The sequence below is a fragment of the Colobus angolensis genome, unplaced genomic scaffold (genome assembly GCF_000951035.1).
Source record: "Colobus angolensis palliatus isolate OR3802 unplaced genomic scaffold, Cang.pa_1.0 Scaffold283, whole genome shotgun sequence".
Classification (NCBI taxonomy): domain Eukaryota; kingdom Metazoa; phylum Chordata; class Mammalia; order Primates; family Cercopithecidae; genus Colobus; species Colobus angolensis.
This window is the reverse complement of record NW_012116077.1, coordinates 2,730,116-2,749,302: the sequence shown is the minus strand read 5'-3', so window position 1 is coordinate 2,749,302 and position 19,187 is coordinate 2,730,116. Positions and strand designations below refer to the sequence as shown.

The following is a 19,187-nucleotide window of genomic DNA, read 5'->3' as shown; positions in this document are numbered from 1 at the left end:
CCACGCCCGGCTAATTTTTGTATTTTTAGTAGAGATGGGGTTTCACCATGTTGGCCAGGCTGGTCTCGAACGCCCGACCTCAAGTGATCTACCTGCTTCGGCCTCCCAAAGTGCTGGAATTACAGGTGTGAGCCACCGTGCCCAGCCAAAAAAGTAAATCTTTATAAATAGTTCCATCAAAAAGTACCCGTTAAAAGTTGTGAATTCAACAGGGTGACTATAGTCAATAATAATTTAATTGTACATTTTAAAATAACTAAAAGAGTATAATTGTATTGTTTGAAACACAAAGGATAAATGCTTGAGGGGATAGATACCTCATTCTCCATAGATGTGATTATTATGCACTGCATGCCTGAATCGAAACATCTCATGTACCCCATAAATATACACACCTACTGTGTACCCACAAAAATTAAAAATAAATTTTTTTAAGTCATGAATTCAGTCTCAGTTCTCTAGGAAATTCTTCTAGGTCAGATTGTTATTTACTGGATAAAGTGGAGGTAAATGAAGTATTATCATACCAGAATTTAACCTCCTTAAAATATAGGAATGTTAATTTACTAAAAACTAACACTTTTAAGATTATGAAGATGTAATACTCACCAAATACTGTTCAGAATGAAAAAGAGTTGAATAAAAATACAACTGAAGGGTAAAATGCCACCAATTATGATGCCAAGAAGTGGTTTTGTAAAGAAGTTCTATGGAGGAATCTGACAGGGGATCTGGTTTGTGTGAACTGGACAAGTAATCTGCTCGGAAAAAATGAAGGGAGAATCAGAATGAAATGAAACTGAAAAACATCTATACAGATATTATCACAAAACAGAATCTTGAATCTGAAGAGGGCATGGAATATTTACAGGAGCATTTTTCTCAAAGGCAGCTTTAAGAAAACAACAATTGTTTAAGAAAACAACAAAAAGCAGTCGTGTGGGCAGGGGCTAGGCCAGTGCTGTGCAATGGAAGTATAATGCAAGCTACATGTGTAGTTTTAAATTTTTTATCAGCCCCCTTAAAAAATTAAAAATAAACAGATGGAATTAATTTCAACATTGTATTTTATCTAGTCTAACATGTCCAAATATTATGATTTATACTTGTGTTAATATAAAATTATTGAGCAAATATTTTATATTATCTTTGTTATTGTTCTAAGTGTTCAAAATCTGGTATGTATTTTCCACATAGAGCCCATCTCAATTCAGACAGCCACATTTCAGGTGCTCAACAGCCACATGTGGCCAGTGGCACCATACTAAATGATACACAGCTAAACAATCAATAAGGATATTTATCCTTTTTTATAATTTTCAAGGGAGAGACTAGAAATATTTACCAGTGACTATTCTAATGCAAAATAATCTAAAAATCCAAAAGTTCTCTCTTAGAATTTGTCTGAGAATGTGTCAATAGTTTTCAGAAAATTTTCTTTTTGCTGCTCTCTGTGGAACTCCACCTCCCATTTTGACTTTTCCAACATTTCTTCTGCAATCTCATGCTATATCCTTGAATAGTTTTTTTTGGTTGTGTGGCCTCATTGAGACTTTTTGGTATCCTATACCTTTTTCTGATATGTGGAATAGGCTAACTTCAAATCTGTAAACTAAATAGCCCCATTTCTTGGACTACATCTTGACTGTCTTCTCCCACTGTATAACCCTATTAGTTTTCTGAGTTGGCTGATGTCGGCCTTTCTACAATATGTCCTTTTAATTTGGTTCATCAGAAGTAAAAGGAAATATAACAATTGATAATGTAGGAAATGCATTAATATCTTTGAAAGTGTTACTGTCTTTTACTTAATTTTTTAAAATATCTTTTATTCCAAAATGATTATTCTCTGTAATTTTCTCCAGTGGGACTTTTTGTATTTCATGTGCAATATATACACTGAGGTATTATTTCAGCTATCGCCCAGTGGCCAAAAGCAGTATTTTAAAAGTTTACCTTTTCCTTATTTCCAAGATATGCACCAAAAAATGTTAGTGGTACTGAAATTCCAAACCAAATTGTAAGGATATCTAGCAGAGTAGCAAAGGAGATGGTAGCTGATGACCCTTCCATCCAGAGAATTTTAGTCATAATAAAGAGATCAGCAAAGACGATTCTGAATGGAGAAAAAAGTCATTAGAAAACAAGGGGTAGGGAGAGATTTGTTAAAGGCCACAAAATTACAGCTAGATAAGAAAAATAAGTTCTAGCATTCTATAACACTGTAGGATGACAGGAATTAATAATAATGTGGGCCGGGCGCGGTGGCTCAAGTCTGTAATCCCAGCAGTTTGGGAGGCCGAGATGGGAGGATCACGAGGTCAGGAGATCGAGACCATCCTGGCTAACACGGTGAAACCCCGTCTCTACTAAAAAATACAAAAAACTAGCCGGGCGAGGTGGCGGGCGCCTGTAGTCCCAGCTACTCGGGAGGCTGAGGCAGGAGAATGGCATGAACCCGGGAGGCGGAGCTTGCAGTGAGCCGAGATCGCGCCACTGCACTCCAGCCTGGGCGACAGAGCGAGACTCCATCTCAAAAAAAAAATAATAATAATAACAATAATATGTTATATAGTCTCAAGTAGCTAGCTAGAAGGAGGATATTAAATGTTCCCAACACAAAGAAATAATAAATTTTGAGATGATGGGTATGCTAATTATCCTGATTTGATCACTATATATTATATGCATTGAAACATCACTATGTGCCCCAAGAATATGTACAAATATTATATGTCCATTAAATTTTTAAATTTTTAATTTAAAAATGTATAGTGTACAACAAAAGAAAACAAACTTTCAGGAAAATGTTATAAACATAACTTTTTTTGAGACGATATCTTGCTCTGTCACCCAGGTTGGAGTGCAGCAGTGCAATCATAGCTTACATTTAGCTTCAACCTCCTGGACTCAAGCAACCATCCCACCAAAGTCTCCTGAGCAGCTAGGACTACGAGTGTGTGCCGCCAGGACTGGCTAACATTTTTTGTAGAGAGGAAGTCTCACTACCTTGCCCAAATTGTACCTTGTTCTCAAATTCCTGGGCTCAAGTGATCCTCCCATCTCAATCTCCCAAACCACTGGAGTGGTGGGCAAGAGCCACCACACCTATGAATATCCAGACATTCTTTTGGTAAGAAGGATATCATAAATCACAATGTTAAATCCTAGAAGAATATTAAATCACAATGTGTAAACCCAGTCATTGAGCTATGACTTAAACTTGATACCATATAAGAAAGAAGATGGAAGTTTCTTATAGGATATAATTTCCACAGCCTACTCATTCCTGTACCTTCAAACTCTAGTAGAAGGTAAATAAGGTGTGAAGCAATAGACCATGGAAAAAAACTCAATATGCTATACAGTGAACACAATCAAGAAATAGCATACATGGAAAACAGATTTTCAAATCCTAGACTGAAAGGGGCCATAAGATGCCTTCAAGTTAGACAGGTATTCACTTAAGGAGTTTTAAACTGAGTGCTCAAAATCAACAGGCCAACTTCTAAGTCTACTGGATACATCACCAGGCAAGCCTAGCTGCTGTGTCCCTACTTATTTGGTATACCAGACAAGTTTCACCAAAGCTACAAGTGGGGATGGGTATGGATATGGATATGAGTGTTTCAGAAAGCCTAAAAAATAAGGTTGAAACAGTAGACAGAGGCTAGACTGTGGAAGAGTTTGATTTTCTCCTTTTGGCATTAGGAAGCAACAGAAGAGTTTTTACAATCAAAACTCTGATACACAGTGCAGTTGTTTGGGAAGATGAACCCACAACATTGTGGAAAACAGACCTAAGGGACAAGATGATAGAAGAAAGGAGCCCAGATAGGAAGTAGTAAGAAGCTGTATAATGTGGTGATAGTTAAAATGAAAAGAGATGGATATAAAAGACATGAAGAGTTAAGAATACCCATGAAACAAATGTGCACGTGTACCCCTGAATGTAAAATAAAATAATTTAAAAAAAAAACAAAAAAAGAATTAAGAGACTTTTGGTTAAAGATGGCAGATTTAACTCACACATTTTGCTCTGCTCCTTCCTCAAAACCATGATAAAATTACAGTAAAGGAATTCTAAAAGGGCATAAACACACAAGATAGGAGAATAGAGGAGAAAAGATATAAGCAACAAATTTTGGAAACTAGATAGCAGCTGAACAAATAGTAACTGAATTACCAGAACTGAGAAACCTGCATCCCAAGTCATCAGTAGGGAAAGCTGAAACACAAATCCATTTATACCACAGAATTCCAAAAGGGCTCAGGAACTTGTAGTACCAGGTATCCCTGTAAGTAGGCATGAAAGAGAGGTAATAACCAGGAGGACTGCTTGAAAGTCAGCCTAGGTAGCTGACTTGCAGATTCCTTGCCCTATTCTGCAGGGCCAAATAAATTCCCTCCCCAACACCAGCAGAATACGGAGGTCTGTTCTCTTGGGGAAGATCCCTGAAGCTCAGAAGGAAACTTTTAAAAAGAAAACCTATCATTGACATCCTTGGAGAGATTAGAGGAGATATTGCGACCATAAAGCAAGAAAAAGAAATTTTAAAGACTATTGAGAAAACAAAAGAGCTCTTGGGAATTAAAAATATGACAAGAGGAATTAAAACCTCAATAAAAGGGTTGGAAGATAGAGATGATAAAATGTCTTAGAAAGCAGTATTTTAAAAAATTGAAAACAGGCAAAAAAATATAGGAAAATTAGATGAACAAGCCAGACATCCAAAAAACAGGAGTTATGGAAGGGGACAGAGTTCCTTATTAATGTCTTTTAGGGATATTAAGTACTTTGCTCAAGGTCAAACCACTAAAAGAGGCAGAGCTGGGATTCTAAGTCAGGTGTGTCTGATTTGTTAAGTGCAAGCTTTTTCTCATTCCACTATGCTATAATAAAGCCTCTATGATGAGGCCTCTATGATGATAACTCTAGAATGTTAATATGTGTGCAACAAATCTGTAACTGTCCTCCAACTTCATGTTTTTACATTCTAAATATTTCTTCCTGGGTGCAGTAGCTCATGCCTATAATACTGGCATTTTGGGAAGCCAAAGTGGGCAGATCATATGAGGTCAGGAGTTCAAGACCAGACTGGCCAAGATGGCAAACCCAATCTCTACTAAAAATACAAAAATTAGCCAGGAGTGGTGGCGCGTACCTGTAATCCCAGCTACTCAGGAGGCTGAGGCTAGAGAATCACTTGAACCCAGGAGACGGAGTTTGGAGTGAGCAGAGATCTTGCCACTGCACTCCAGCTTGGGCAACAGAGAGAGACTCTGTCTCAAAAATAATAATAATAATAATAAGCCTCTATGATTAGAAAATTATCCCTGAACCCACTTCACCAATTACATCTGTCTTCTCCCCTCCTGGACATTTTGTCAGAGACCAGAGAGAGGGAATGTGTTAATAGCCACTCGATGATATTACCAGTTTAGGCTTTGAGGTCTACTGTTCAGGGAATCTCTGGTTAGCTCTTTAGTTGTACGTTCTCCCAAGGTCCATTCCAAGTCTATCATTTTAATTATGCCATCATATTTGTCATCTCTTCTCAATTTCTTATTTAGGATCATTGCTTTGGATGCTTTTTCATCTCTCATTACAAGTGATTTGGCCTTTACTCAATCAACTTCAGTCATCTGTTCTTTCATTTTACTATTTCTACTTCACTTTTCCCCCTTGTGTTTACAATTTCTTCTGTCTACTAACAACTTTTTCAGTAGGTATAGCTATTCTGTTCTCCAAAGGCTCATACTTTGCTCCTGTTGGAGATGTAGCTTCAAGCTCTTTCAAACAAAAACAAACCTCCACCTTATGTGCCATCAGTTTCTGGCATCTTAATAAGGAAGCCTGGTTTTCCATGATTTAACTCCACTTCTCAAAATGTTTTTAATACCTTTCTGCTCTAATGAATTTGTTTAGCCACAATATTCCTCTGCCAAATTTCCTAGCTTTCGAGAGATTCATTTCAGCTGTTATCATTCCTTGGCCAGAAAAATTACTTCTCACTTGACAAATCATAACCTCCCTTTTTATATATAAACTCAATTAACCCGTCTCAACAATTTCCCTTTTGAAAGTACACTCTAGAATGTTAATATGTGTTTAACAAATCTGTAACTGTCCTCCAAGTTCATGTTTTCACATTCTAAATAGTTCTTCCTATGTCAATCTCTAATTATTTCTAGACCTTTTCATGGAATCTTAAACAGCAAAACTAGAAGGAAACTTAATAGGTCACCTGAGTTCATCTCCGACCTGAAACATTTATTCACACATTCATCAAACATTTATTGAGTACCAGTGTGTTAGGTCCTGGTATCCAAAGATAAATAAAACAAAAATCTTAGCTCTGAAAAAAACTCAATCTAGTGGGAGACAGATATAAACAAATAAATTACAATACAACATGGGAAGTGCTATAGCAGAATGATGAACACAGAGCACTAAGAACCCAGAAAAAAAGAGTGACCAAAAATGCTTTGTAACTCACAAAACAGTTTCACAATCCATTAGTTCATTTACTTCTCTAAACGCCTCTGTGACATAGGCATTACAGGCAAGGAAATGGACAATCAGAAATGTTATAGGACATTCCCAAAGTCACTCACCTAATATTGAGTGCTGAAATTCAAACTTTCTTCTTTCTATTTTAAAGTTTCAGTGTATACTCATCAAACTCTGCTGCCTCTTCCCTTCCCTACCTACCACTTTGGGGGTTACATGGAGGAAAAGTACATTGTTTAATAAACTTTACTGTCTCCACATTCTTTTAGGGAATATATATGTTCATTAATCGCTTCTCCATCTATAAGTTGGTGCAAAAGTAATTGCGATTTTGTAGTTGAAAGGAATTGCAAAAACCACAATTACTTTTGCGCCAACCTAATAAATCCAGATCCATTTGTATGCTGTGAGGCACTGAAATTCTCTTTCAGTCTACCACATTTTGAGAAATAAGAATCCCAGTATCTTCTGACTCTCTCTCCTATTCACCTGAGAAAGTCCATAAACCACTTAAGGGAAGTGTATCATGCTTGGTTTATTGCTTTAAAATGGCATTCAGATCTACTAACAGAACTAGGAAATTCAATCTGTTTTGCATTTTTAAATTATTCACGTTATTCAGTGATACAGTAAACATTTACTGAGCACTTACTCCATTATAAGGCACTGAGTTACACACTGTGAAAAATACTGAGATGAAGAAGACATAGTATTCACCCTCATGAGTTTTAAAATATAGAATGAGAGATAAGACATATTACAAATAACTACAATCTAAGGAAGACTGTGATAAGTGTTGTAATAGTGACAATAGATACTGTACAAGTTAAGAGCATGGAAGTGGTGGTATTTGAGAATGAAAAAAAAATTGTCATAGGGAAATCGGAAAGAAGAAATTACAAATAGGCCAGGCACCGTGGCTCACGCCTTCAATCCCAGCACTTTGGGAGGCCAAGGTGGGTGGATCACTTGAGGTCAGGAGTTTGAGACCAGCCTGGCCAACATGGTGAAACCTCATCTCTACTAAAAATACAAAAATTAGCAGGGCATGGTGGCGAACGCCTGTAATCCCAGCTACTCAGAATACTGAGGCATGAGAATCGCTTGAACCGAGGAGCCGGAGGTTGCAGTGAACTGAGATCACGCCAATGCACTCCAGCCTGGGCAACAGAGTGAGACTCTGTCAAAAAGAAAACAAAACAAACAAAAAAACAACGAAATTACAAATAGATGGAACATCATGAGCAAAGCACTATGGTAAAATAAAATAGTAACTAATAACCACAGCTACCATTTATGGAGTACTTATTCTGTGTTAGGCACTGTTCTAAATGCTTTACATACATTATCCCACTTAATCCTTGAAGCAACTATACAAGGTAAATAATATCATTATATCCATACTGCAGATGAGGACATCTAAGTTTAGAGAAGTTAAAGAACTTGCCCAAAGTTCCATGATTAGCAAATATTATTTGTTTGAAACTCCTTTGTTGTATATCTAATTTAAAAGACAACTGCATAATGCAATAATTATACATCCATATTGATGGACATGTGAAGTATAAAGGTATCATTTGTATGACAATAACAGCACAAAGGAGGGGGAGGGAAAGGAGCTGTAGAGGAGCAAAGCTTTTAATATTGAAATCAAGTTGGTATTAATATGAGCTACATTGTTATAAATTAAGATATTAGCAATCCATAAAACAACCACTAAGAAAATAACTAAAAAGAAAAACAATAAATGACAAGGGAATAAAAATGGTACACTAGAAAATACCCACTTAACACACAAAAAAAAGGCAGTAATGAAGGAATAAAGGAACAGAAAAGACATAAAATATATAGAAAAAATAACAAAATGACAGATGTAAATTCTACTTTATCAATAACTACATTAAATGTAAATTGATGAAATAACTACATTAAATGTAAATTGATGAAAATTAAAAAGAGATTGGAAAAAGTGTTCAAAAAAATTATCCAAATATATGATGTCTACAAGAGGTATAATTTTGATTCAAAGGCACAAATTAACTTGAAAGTAAAAGTATAAAATGTGTGTGTGTGTGTGTGTGTGTGTGTGTGTAGCAAACAGTAACCAAAAGAGAGCTGGAGTAACTACACTTCTATCAGTTAAAATAGACTTAAAGACAAAAAGTGTTATGAGAGATAAAGGACATTCTGTGACAATGTAAAAGTCAATACATCAAGAATAAATAGCAGCCGGGTGCGGTGGCTCACGCCTGTAATCCCAGCACTTTGGGAGGCCAAGGCAGGTGGATCACAAGGTCAGGAGATCAAGACCATCCTGGCTAACATGGTGAAACCCTGTCTCTACTGAAAATACAAAAAAAAATTAGCCAGGTGTGGTGGCAGGTGCCTGTAGTCCCAGCTACTTGGGAGGCTGAGGCAGGAGAATGGTGTGAACCTGGGAGGCGGAGCTTGCAGTGAGCCAAGATCACGCCACTGCACTCCAGCCTGGGCGACTGAGCAAGACTCCGTCTCAGAAAAAAATATATATATAGCAATTATAAACATATATGTACCTAACCACAGAGCCCCCAAATTATATGAAGCAAAACCTGACAGAATTGAAGGAAGAAATAGACAACTCAACAATAATAGTTGGCAACTTCAGTACCCCACTTTCAATAATGGATACAACAACTAGACAGAAGATCAACAAGAGAATGAAAGACTTGAACAGCACTACGAACCTACTAGATCTAACAGACATCTACAGAACACTCCATCAAACAAGAGCAGAATATACATTCTGCTCAAGTATATATGGAACATTCTCCAGGGTAGACCACATGTTGGGCCACAAAAAAGTCCCAATAAATTGAAAAGAACTGAAATCATACAAAGTATAATGTCATTGAAATAAATTAAACAAGGCCAAACAAATGGAAAGATATCCTGTGTGCATGAACTAGAAGACTTAATATTGCTAAGATGGCAATATTCCCCAAATTAATCCACAGATTCCATGCAATACCTATCAAAATCACAGCTGGCTTTTTTGTTTTATTCTGTTTGGATTTTATTTTTTGAGATGGGGTCTTGCTGTTTTGCCCAGGCTTGCCTTGAACTTCCTAGGCTCAAGGGATTCTCCTGCCTCAGCCTTCTATGTAGTTGGGACTATAGGCATGTACCACTGCACCCAGCTTACAGTTGACTTTCTGAAGAAATTGAAAAGTTCTTCCTAAAATATATATGAAAATGCAAACATCTAGTCAAAACAATCTTGAAAAAGAAGAATGTTGGAGAACTCACACTTCCTAATTTGAAAATGTAATACAAAGCCACAGTAATCAAGACGTTGTGGTACTGGCATAAGGATTAACATATAAGGATAGACCAATAAAATAGGATTGAGAGTCCAGAAAGAAACCCATAGATTTATGATCATTTGATTTTCACCAAGGAACTCCAGACAATTAAATAGGGGAAGAATAGTCTTTTTAACGAATGGTGGCAAGACAAACTGGATATCCATATGCAAAGAATGAAATTAGACTCCTATCTTGTGCCATATACAAAAGTTAACTTGAAATGGATCAAAGACTTAAATTTAAGACATAAAAATATAAAACTGTAAAACATAGAAATAAATGTGAGTGACCTTAGATTAGGTAATGGTTTCTTAAATGTGACACGAAAACCACAAGCAACCAAAGATGGACTTTATCAAAACTTAAATTTTGTGCTTCAAAAAACTCAATCAAGAAACTGAGGCTGGGCACGGTGGCTCACGCCTGTAATCCCAGCATTTTGGGAGGCCAACGAGGGTGGATCACAAGGTCGGGAGATCGAGACTATCCGGGCCAACATGGTGAAACCCTGTCTCTACTAAAAATACAAAAGAAAAAAAAAAATTAGCCGGGCGTGGTGGCAGGCGCCTGTAGTCCCAGCTACTCGGGAGGCTGAGGCAGGAGAATGGCGTGAACTCAAGAGGTGGAGCTTGCAGTTGGCGGAGATGGCGCCACTGCAGTCCAGCCTGGGCAAGATTGCGAGACTCAGTCTCAAAAAAAATTAAAAAAGAAAGAAAGAAAGAAACTGAGAAGACAGTCCATGGGATGGAAAAAAACATTTGCAAGTCACATAACTGATAAGGATTTAGAATCCAGAATATATTTTTAAAACTCTTAAAACTCAACAATAAAAAGAAAAATAATTCAATGCTAAAATGGGCATTTTAATAGACATACTTCCAAAGAAGATATGCAAATGGTCAATAAGCATATGAAAAGATGCTCAATATCATTAGTCATCAGGGAAATGCAAATTAAAATTATAAAATAGGCGGTGCACCCTGGCATAGGGAGCGATCTCTGAGCGAGAGGGCAAGATGCACATGAGATTCTTCTGCCGATCAAGTGGAGAACAGGATAATCAGTTCTGCAACAAACAGAAGAAACTACTGAAGCAGCTGAAATTTGCAGAATGCCTAGAAAAAAAGGGGGACACGAGCAAAGTAAATTTGGAAGTTATAAAGCCTTGGATAACAAAAAAGAGTAATGGAAATCCTTGGGATGAAGATGATGTTGTGATTGAATTTATATTCAACCAGTTATAAGTGAAGAACCCAGACTCCAAAATGATGCAAATCAACCTGACTGGATTTTTGAATGGAAAAAATGCTCGAGAATTTGTGGGAGAACCGTGGCCCCTGCTGCTAAGTGCACAAGGAAACATCATGGGAATTCCTTCTGCTTTCCTAGAACTGAAGAAAGAAGAAATAAAAGAAAGACAGATTGAACAAGAAAAATTGGCATCTATGAAAAAGCAAGACAAAGACAAAGATAAAAGGCATAGTGAAGAAAAAGAAAGCAGCAGAGAAAAAAGGGAGAGGTCTGGTAGCCCAAGAAGATGTAAATCTCCTTCCCCTAGAAGACAATCTTCCCCTGTTAGAAGAGACAAAGCGCAGTCATTATCGCTCTCCCAGTCACAGAACCAAGAGCCAGAGTCCTTTTGCTCCAGAAAAGAAGGAAAAAACTCCAGAGCTCCCAGAACCTTCAGTGAAGGTAAAAGAACCTTCAGTATAACAGGCCACTTCTGCTAGTGACATTCTGAAAGTTCCCAAACCTGAACCTGTACGAGAGCCTAAAGAACCTTCTCCGGAAAAAAAAAAAAAAATCCAAAAAAGAAACGCAGAAGGAAAAGACCTGACCACGATCTCGGACACGCTCCAAATCAAGATCCCAGATGTGGTCCCACTCTCCTTCTCATACTCCACCTAGACGGCGCCATAGATCCTGATCAAGATCGTATTCACCTAGAAGGCGGCCAAGCCCAAGAAGGCAGCCATCTCCTCGAAGAAGAACTCCACCAAGAAGAATGCCTCCTCCACCAAGGCATAGAAGGAGTAGATCTCCAGTAAGATGAAGAAGTCGTTCGTCAGCATCCTTGTCTGGGAGTAGCTCATCATCCTCTTCATCTCGTTCCCGGTCACCACCAAAGAAGCCTCCCAAGAGGACATCCAGCCGTAGGTTATCTCCTTCAGCAAGTCCTCCAAGGCGAAGGCACAGGCCATCTCCTCTTGCAACTCCACCACCCAAAACTCGGCATTCCCCAACACCCCAGCAGTCAAACCGTACAAGAAAAAGTCGTGTTTCCGTATCTCCAGGGAGAACTTCAGGTAGTGACAAAACATAAAGGTACTGAGAAAAGGGAATCCACTTCACCAGCGCCGAAGCCTAGAAAGGTAGGGTTATCTGAATCGGAAGAAGATAAAGGTGGTAAAATGGCTGCAGCAGATTCTGTGCAACAGAGATGCCCATATAGACGACAAAACCAGCAGTCTTCATCTGACTCTGGCTCCTCCTCCTCCAAAGAAGATGAAAGACCCAAGAGATCCCACGTGAAGAATGGTGAGGTTGGCAGGCGGCGGAGACATTCCCCTTCCCGGAGTGCCTCTCCATCACCACGAAAGCGCCAAAAAGAGACTTCCCCTCGTGGTAGATGGAGAAGAACTCCATCCCCACCACCCACCAGAAGGCGACGGTCTCCTTCTCCCGCCCCTCTTCCTCGACAGCGCAGTTCTCCAACACCACCACCACGAAAAAGAACTCCTTCTCCTCCCCCACATCGGCACTCACCTCCTAGAAGATACTCTCCTCCAACAGAGAGGAGATACTCTCCTTCTCCAACTCCAAAGAGAAGAACAGCTTCTCCTCCTCCCCTTCCTGAACAAAGAGCATCACCATCTCCATCACCAAAGCATTGGGTCTCCCATTCTCCACCTCCCAAACAAAGAAGCTCCTCAGTCACCAAGAGATGTTCACCTTCATTATCATCCAAGCACAGGAAAGGGTCTTCCCCAAGCCGCTCTACCCACCAGGCCCGATCACCACAATCCAACAAATGGCATTCGCCCTCACCACAGCCTCGAGCTCCTCAGACCTCCTCAGGTCTTCCACCCATTCGAAGAGGAGGGTCGTCATCACCCCAAAGAAGGCAGTCCCTGTCTCCAAATACTAGGCCCTTTAGGAGAGTCTCCAGGACTCCGGAACCTAAAAAGATAAAAAAGGCTGCTTCACCAAGCCCACAGTCTATAAGGAGGGTCTCATCCTCCTGATCTGTCTCCGGGTCTCCTGAGCCAGCAGCTTAAAAGCCCCCAGCACCTCCATCCCCCGTCTGGTCTCAGTCACCATCTATAAACTGGACACCAGCTGTACCGGTCAAAAAGGCCAAAAGCCCAACACCAAGAGCATCACCACCAAGAAATTCCGGTCAAGAAGGAGGTGGGAAGAAAAAGAAAAAGAAGGACAAGAAACACAAAAAGGATAAGAAGCACAAGAAGCACAAAAAAACACAAGAAGGAAAAGGCTGTGGCTGCAACTGCTGCAGCTGCTGTGACCCCTGCAGTCATTGCAGCTGCCACAACCACATTAGCACAGGAAGAACCAGTGGCAGTGCCAGAGCCGAAGGAGACTGAAAGTGAAGCTGAGGATAACCTTGATGACTTAGAAAAGCACCTGCGTTGGCCAGGCACGGTGGCTCATGCCTGTAATCCCAGCACTTTGGGAGGCCGAGGGGGGCGGATCACAAGGTCAGGAGATCTACACCATCCTGGCTAAAGCACCTGCGTTGGCCAGGCACGGTGGCTCATGCCTGTAATCCCAGCACTTTGGGAGGCCGAGGGGGGCGGATCACAAGGTCAGGAGATCGACACCATCCTGGCTAACATGGTGAAACCCCGTTTCTACTAAAAATACAAATAAAATTAGCCAAGCGTGGCGGCGGGCGCCTGTAGTCCCAGCTACTCAGGAGGCTGAGGCAGGAGAATGGTGTGAACCCGGGAGGTGGAGGTTGCAGTAAGCTGAGATCGCGCCACTGGCCTCCAGCCTGGGCGACAGTCCATCTCGGAAAAATAAAAAGAAAAAAGAAAAGCACCTGCGTGAAAAGGCCCTGAGATCAATGAGGAAGGCCCAAGTGTCCCCACAGTCTTAGGCGGAAATGTTTGTTATGATGTAAATTTTATTTAGTTTGTATGCAGTTCAATTTCAAAATTGCTAAAATGTGTTTGAGCTTTAGACTATAACATTTGTTGTAATAATTGCTAGGTTGAAGTTCACCATGTAAAACAAGGGGCATGGATTTACATTGCAAAAGTTGTCCACACTGTATTAGTGACATTCTTTCACTGACAGCTGACATAATTCATTTAGAGTGAAATATTTTAAGCCAAAAAAAATCCCCTTTTTAAAAAGGGGGGTTTAAATACTATTAGCATTTTCATGGTTCCTTTAAATGCCCTGGCTATTCCCAGAGCGTTTTTTGTTTGTTTGTTTGGTTGGTTGGTTGGTTGGTTTGTGGTTTTCTTTTTGTTTTTCTTTTTCTTTACATTTTTTTCATTTGAGTCTTAGCACCCATTTAACTTATGCTTCTGACCTTGTATGTTCTGTAAGCTTGCCCAGAAATAAGACCACTGTTTTGAACTACCACAAAAGTATAAATGAATATCTTAATGCCATAGTCTTTCCTGTTGCCTGTGGAGTCTCTGCTGAAATGAATCAGGATTCAAGCTCTAGGATGAGACAGAAAATGAAAGCATGCTGTTTGCCAGGACACTGTGGATTTATATTGATGTGCAACAAGTTGATTTGGAACACTGGACCCTCATTCTGTTCTTCTGGTTTTGTGTTTTTGTTTTGCTTTTTCTTTTGTAAAGGCAATGAGCTAGTCCCAGGAAGGATCCTTCAGTTACATACAATTTTGTTTAATGAAATGTCTTGGCTCTGTTCATATTTTTCTCTTGTTCTTCCAATCAGTATATAAAACTTTCCGAGCTCTTGTATTTGAAAGGCTGGAAGGGCCCAGACTTTGGAACAGTGTCTTGGTTTCACTGTTTTTGTTTTGATTTTTTTTTTCAGTTTTTTTTTTTTTAATTAAAGCTATGTAAAGCTTGTGGATTAAACAGAATAAATTTCTAAATTTAAAAAAAACTAAAATAACACTTCATACCCACTAGGTGGCTATAATAAAAAAAAGAAAGAAAGAAAAGAAAGGATAGTAACAAGTGTTGGTTAGGGTACGGAGAAACTGGAACCCTAAAACATTACTGATAGGGATGTAAATGGTGCAGCCAGGTTTGAAAACAGTCTGACAGTTTCTCAAAATAATAAACATAAAGTTACCATATGACCCAGTGATTTCACTTGTAGGTAATACATGCAGTAGAATTGAAAGCATATGTTCACTCAAAACATTGTACAAATATGTTTATAGGCTAGGCATGGTGGCTCACTCCTGTAATCCCAGCACTTTGGGAGGACAAGGCAGGCAGATCACGAGGTCAGGAGTTCAAGACCAGCCTGGCCAACATAGTGAAACCCTGTCTCTACTAAAAATACAAAAATTAGCCAGACACGGTGGCATGTGCCTATAGTCCCAGCTATTCAGGAGACTGAGGCAGGAGAATCACTTGAACCCAGGAAGCAGAGGTTGTGGTGAGCCGAGATTGCACCACTGCACTCCAGCCTAGGCAACAGAGCAAGACTCCGTCTCAAAAAAAAAAAAAAAAAAATGTTTGTAGCAGTGTAATTCAAAATATCCAAAAGGTAAAAATAGCCCAGATGTCCATCAAACGAAAGGTGGTACATCCATACAAAGGAATATTATTCAATCATAAAAAGGAATGAAATACTGATACATGATACAATATGAATGAACTTTGAAAACATTATCCTAAGTGAAAGAAGTCAGACACAAAATGTCACATGCTTCGTGATTCATTTATATTAAGTGTCCAGAATAGGCAAGTCCATAGAGATAGAAAATAGATTAGTAAATTCACAGCCAAGGGGATGGGAGAACGGGGAGTGTCTGCTAATAAGAACAGGACTTTTTTATTTTTATTTCAAGTTCCAGGGTACATGCGCAGGTTTGTTACATGGTAAAGATGTGCCATGGTGGTTTGATGCACCTATCAACCCATCACCTAGGTATTAAACCCAGCATGCATTAGCTATTTTTCCTAATGCTCTCTGTCCCCACAACCCACCCCCCAACAGGCCCCAGTGTGTGTTATACCTTTCCCTGTGTCCATGTGTTCTCATGAAGAGGGTTTCTTTTGAGGGTCATGAAATGTTCTGGAATTAGGATAGTGGTGACAGTTTTATAACTTTGTGACTATACTAAAAACCACTGAATTGTAGGCTTTAAAAGGGTGAATTTTATGATATGTGAATTGTACATAAACATTTTAGAAGAAAGAATAAAGGGTAATGGTAAAACTAAGAATGAATACGGTTTTTAGCCTATGTGACCAAAACAGTGGTGATAATATAAACAAAAATAAGAATTTCATGTGGGACAATTTGTTTGATAAAGAGAAATAAATAAATTCAGTTCTAAAGACATAGTACTTGAAACTGATCGTGAAAATGGATGCCATCACTCAAGGAGAGAGCCTGCAAAAATCAAGAAAAAGAGGAAGAGGAGAGAAGAAGAATGGGGAGGAAGAGAAGGAGAAAGAGAGGGAGAGAGAGGAAAGAGAAGAACCAAGAGGCGAGGATATAACTAGGAAGAAAGTCCACATTTGATAGTTAGGAGGATGACAGAAGGGAGTTAAGAGAAGGGAAAAAGAGGTGGAAGAACTAGAAGAGTACAATGACAAGAATAGTGAAAGGGAAGAACTTTTCATAAAGATGAGTGTAGCTGACCAGGCACAGTGGCTTACACCTGTAATCCCAGCACTTTGGGAGGCCGAGGCAGGCAGATCACCTGAGGTCAGGATTCAAGATCAGCCTGACAAACATGGTGAAACCTCATCTCTACTAAAAATACAAAATTAGCCGGGTGTGGTGACACATGGCTGTAACCCCAGCTACTCGGGAGACTGAGGCAGGAGAATCTCTTGAACCTGAGAGGCGGAGGTTGCAGTGAACTGAGATCCCACCATTGCACTCCAGCCTGGGCAACAAGAGCAAAACTCCGTGTCAAAAGAAAAAAAAAAAAAATGAGTGTAGCTAATAGTCTGTCAAATGTTACAGACTGATCAAGGAGACTAAGAACAAATGCAATGAATTTGACAAGAAGAAAGGTCATCTGTCAACTTTCAGGAATGCTTTTCAAAAGAGATCCAAAATGCCAGTATTAAGAAGAATGGGTCATAAATATAAAGGGAGATGATTGGGAAAGGAAGAGAAATGGGACAGGAACATGAAAGGATGTAGAAGGACAATAGCAAATAAACTGAAGTGCACAAAACCTGACACAAAAAGACATTTGTACAAGCATAATCTATAATTAACATAAAATACAAACAACCTAAATTATCTAACAATGTGTAAAAAATAAATGATTACACAAATATAGAAGCATTGTCTGGTATCATGATTAAGAGAACAGACTCTCAAGCCAGACTGCTTAAATTTGAATTCTTATTTATTTATTTATTTAAGACAAGGTCTCGCTCTTTCGCCCAGGCTGGAGTGCAGTGGCACAGTCTCAGCTCACTGCAACCTCCCCTTCCTGTGCTCAAGTGACTGTCTTGCCTCAGCCTCTCAAGTAGCTGGGACTGTAGGCGCATGCCACCACACTTGGCTAATTTTTTTGTATTTTTTTGTAAAGACAGGGTTTTGCCATGTTTCCCAGGCTGGTTTCAAACTTCTGGGCTCAATCCCTGATCCACCCACCTCGGTCTACCAAACTGCTGGGATTACAGGTGTCAGCCACCACGCCTGGCCGAATTTGAATTCTGACTCTACCACTTACTAGCTGAGTGACCATGGGCACTACTCTGTGCCTTATTTCCTCATTGCAAAATGGGATAACAACAATAATATCTACCTCATAGTGTTGATGGGAAGATTAAATGAGTTAGTATTTGCAAAGCATTTAGAACAATATCTGACATATAGTTAAGTACTATATAAGGGTGAATTATTATTATCAATACAATAGAATACCCGTGGTTGTTAAAAATGCTATCAGAGAATTTCCAATGATTACCCAAAATATTGAGACTTAACATTTAACAACACATTGTTAAGTGAATACAGCTGGAAAAAATTGTATACATTATGTGATCATAATTTACACGCACAGAAAAAGACTAGAAACATAACAGATCAACACGAGTTCACTCAAAAAGATGGGACTGCAGGGGATTATTATTTTAATCTTTATGCTTTTCTGTATCTCTAAATGTTCTATCACGATAATTTATTATAGGTGGAAAAAAATAAACATGAAAATAGAGAATTCTAGGCTAAAATGGCTGACTGAATATATATATATCTTTAATCTTTCTTCTGAAACCACAGGAAAATTATAAAAAAGTATTTTTAAAAAAAATCTTCACAGACAGGGAGAACAGGAGAGCAGATAGCAGAAAAAAATAAAAGGAACCCAGAAACTATTGCAGGCAGTGGAGAAAGCTGAGAGGCAACCCAATTTACACTACAGAATCCACAAAAAGCTCAGAAACCAGCAGCAACAGGTAATCTGTGAGTAAAGTGTGGTGGGGTGACTAATGGAAGAGAATTTTGTGAAAGCTTTTTGAGAAGCAGATACATCTATCATCTCCCTCACTCTAACTATAGCATATATCTGGAGGTTTATTCTCCAGGTTGGAGAACATCAGACATGATTAAGGGCTTGGGTACTATATGCAGCTACATGGCACATGTCAAGACACCTGGCTCCTTTCCCCTAGACACCTCCCAGAATGCTGGCAGCCAGACATTAACCCTTCAGCCAGGAGATTAGAATTTCCAGGTTTTCTTTGAGAAGAGTTATTATCCCAAGGCTTAAACCCTAAAGATATTGACAGAAGAGGGTCCACTAAAAACAGTGCACCTAGATCAGCAAACAGTGAAGTTCCAAGTCTATAAGCTTCCGTACACACTCATAACATTCATTTAGTATTTTATTCTTACACTTTTAATCATATGCATACATACAACCAGCCATTGCCAGACCTTTGAGGAAATCTTGTAGCATGAAAGATAGAAATGAAAACAAAAAGGGAAAGTCAGCCTGAAGAAAATGATTCATTGAGAAAAAAATACTTATCATTAGTAACCCAAGAGAGGTATAATATGATACTGCACTCATGGAACACTGACAAGATGCTTTTTCAAAGGAACATTAAGAAAACAAGGCCAGGCGCAGTGGCTCATGCCTGTAATCCCAGCACTTTGGGAGGCCGAGG

At 39.2% G+C, this 19,187-nt stretch overlaps 2 pseudogenes across 1 annotated transcript in view; one reads left to right on the top strand and one right to left on the bottom strand.

Annotated features, from left to right (window-relative positions):
- LOC105516555 overlaps positions 1–3,786 on the bottom strand; it is a 31,039-nt pseudogene extending 27,253 nt beyond the window's left edge. The window contains exons 1-3 of the transcript XR_001002505.1: positions 3,782–3,786; positions 1,957–2,116; positions 610–761 (exon numbers count right to left, since the gene is read on the bottom strand). The product of XR_001002505.1 is annotated as a transmembrane 9 superfamily member 2-like (transcript). The remainder of the gene's footprint in view (positions 1–609; positions 762–1,956; positions 2,117–3,781) is intronic.
- Positions 3,787–10,874: 7,088 nt separating this feature from the next.
- On the top strand, positions 10,875–13,978 carry LOC105516554 (annotated as a pseudogene).
- Positions 13,979–19,187: the final 5,209 nt, after the last annotated feature.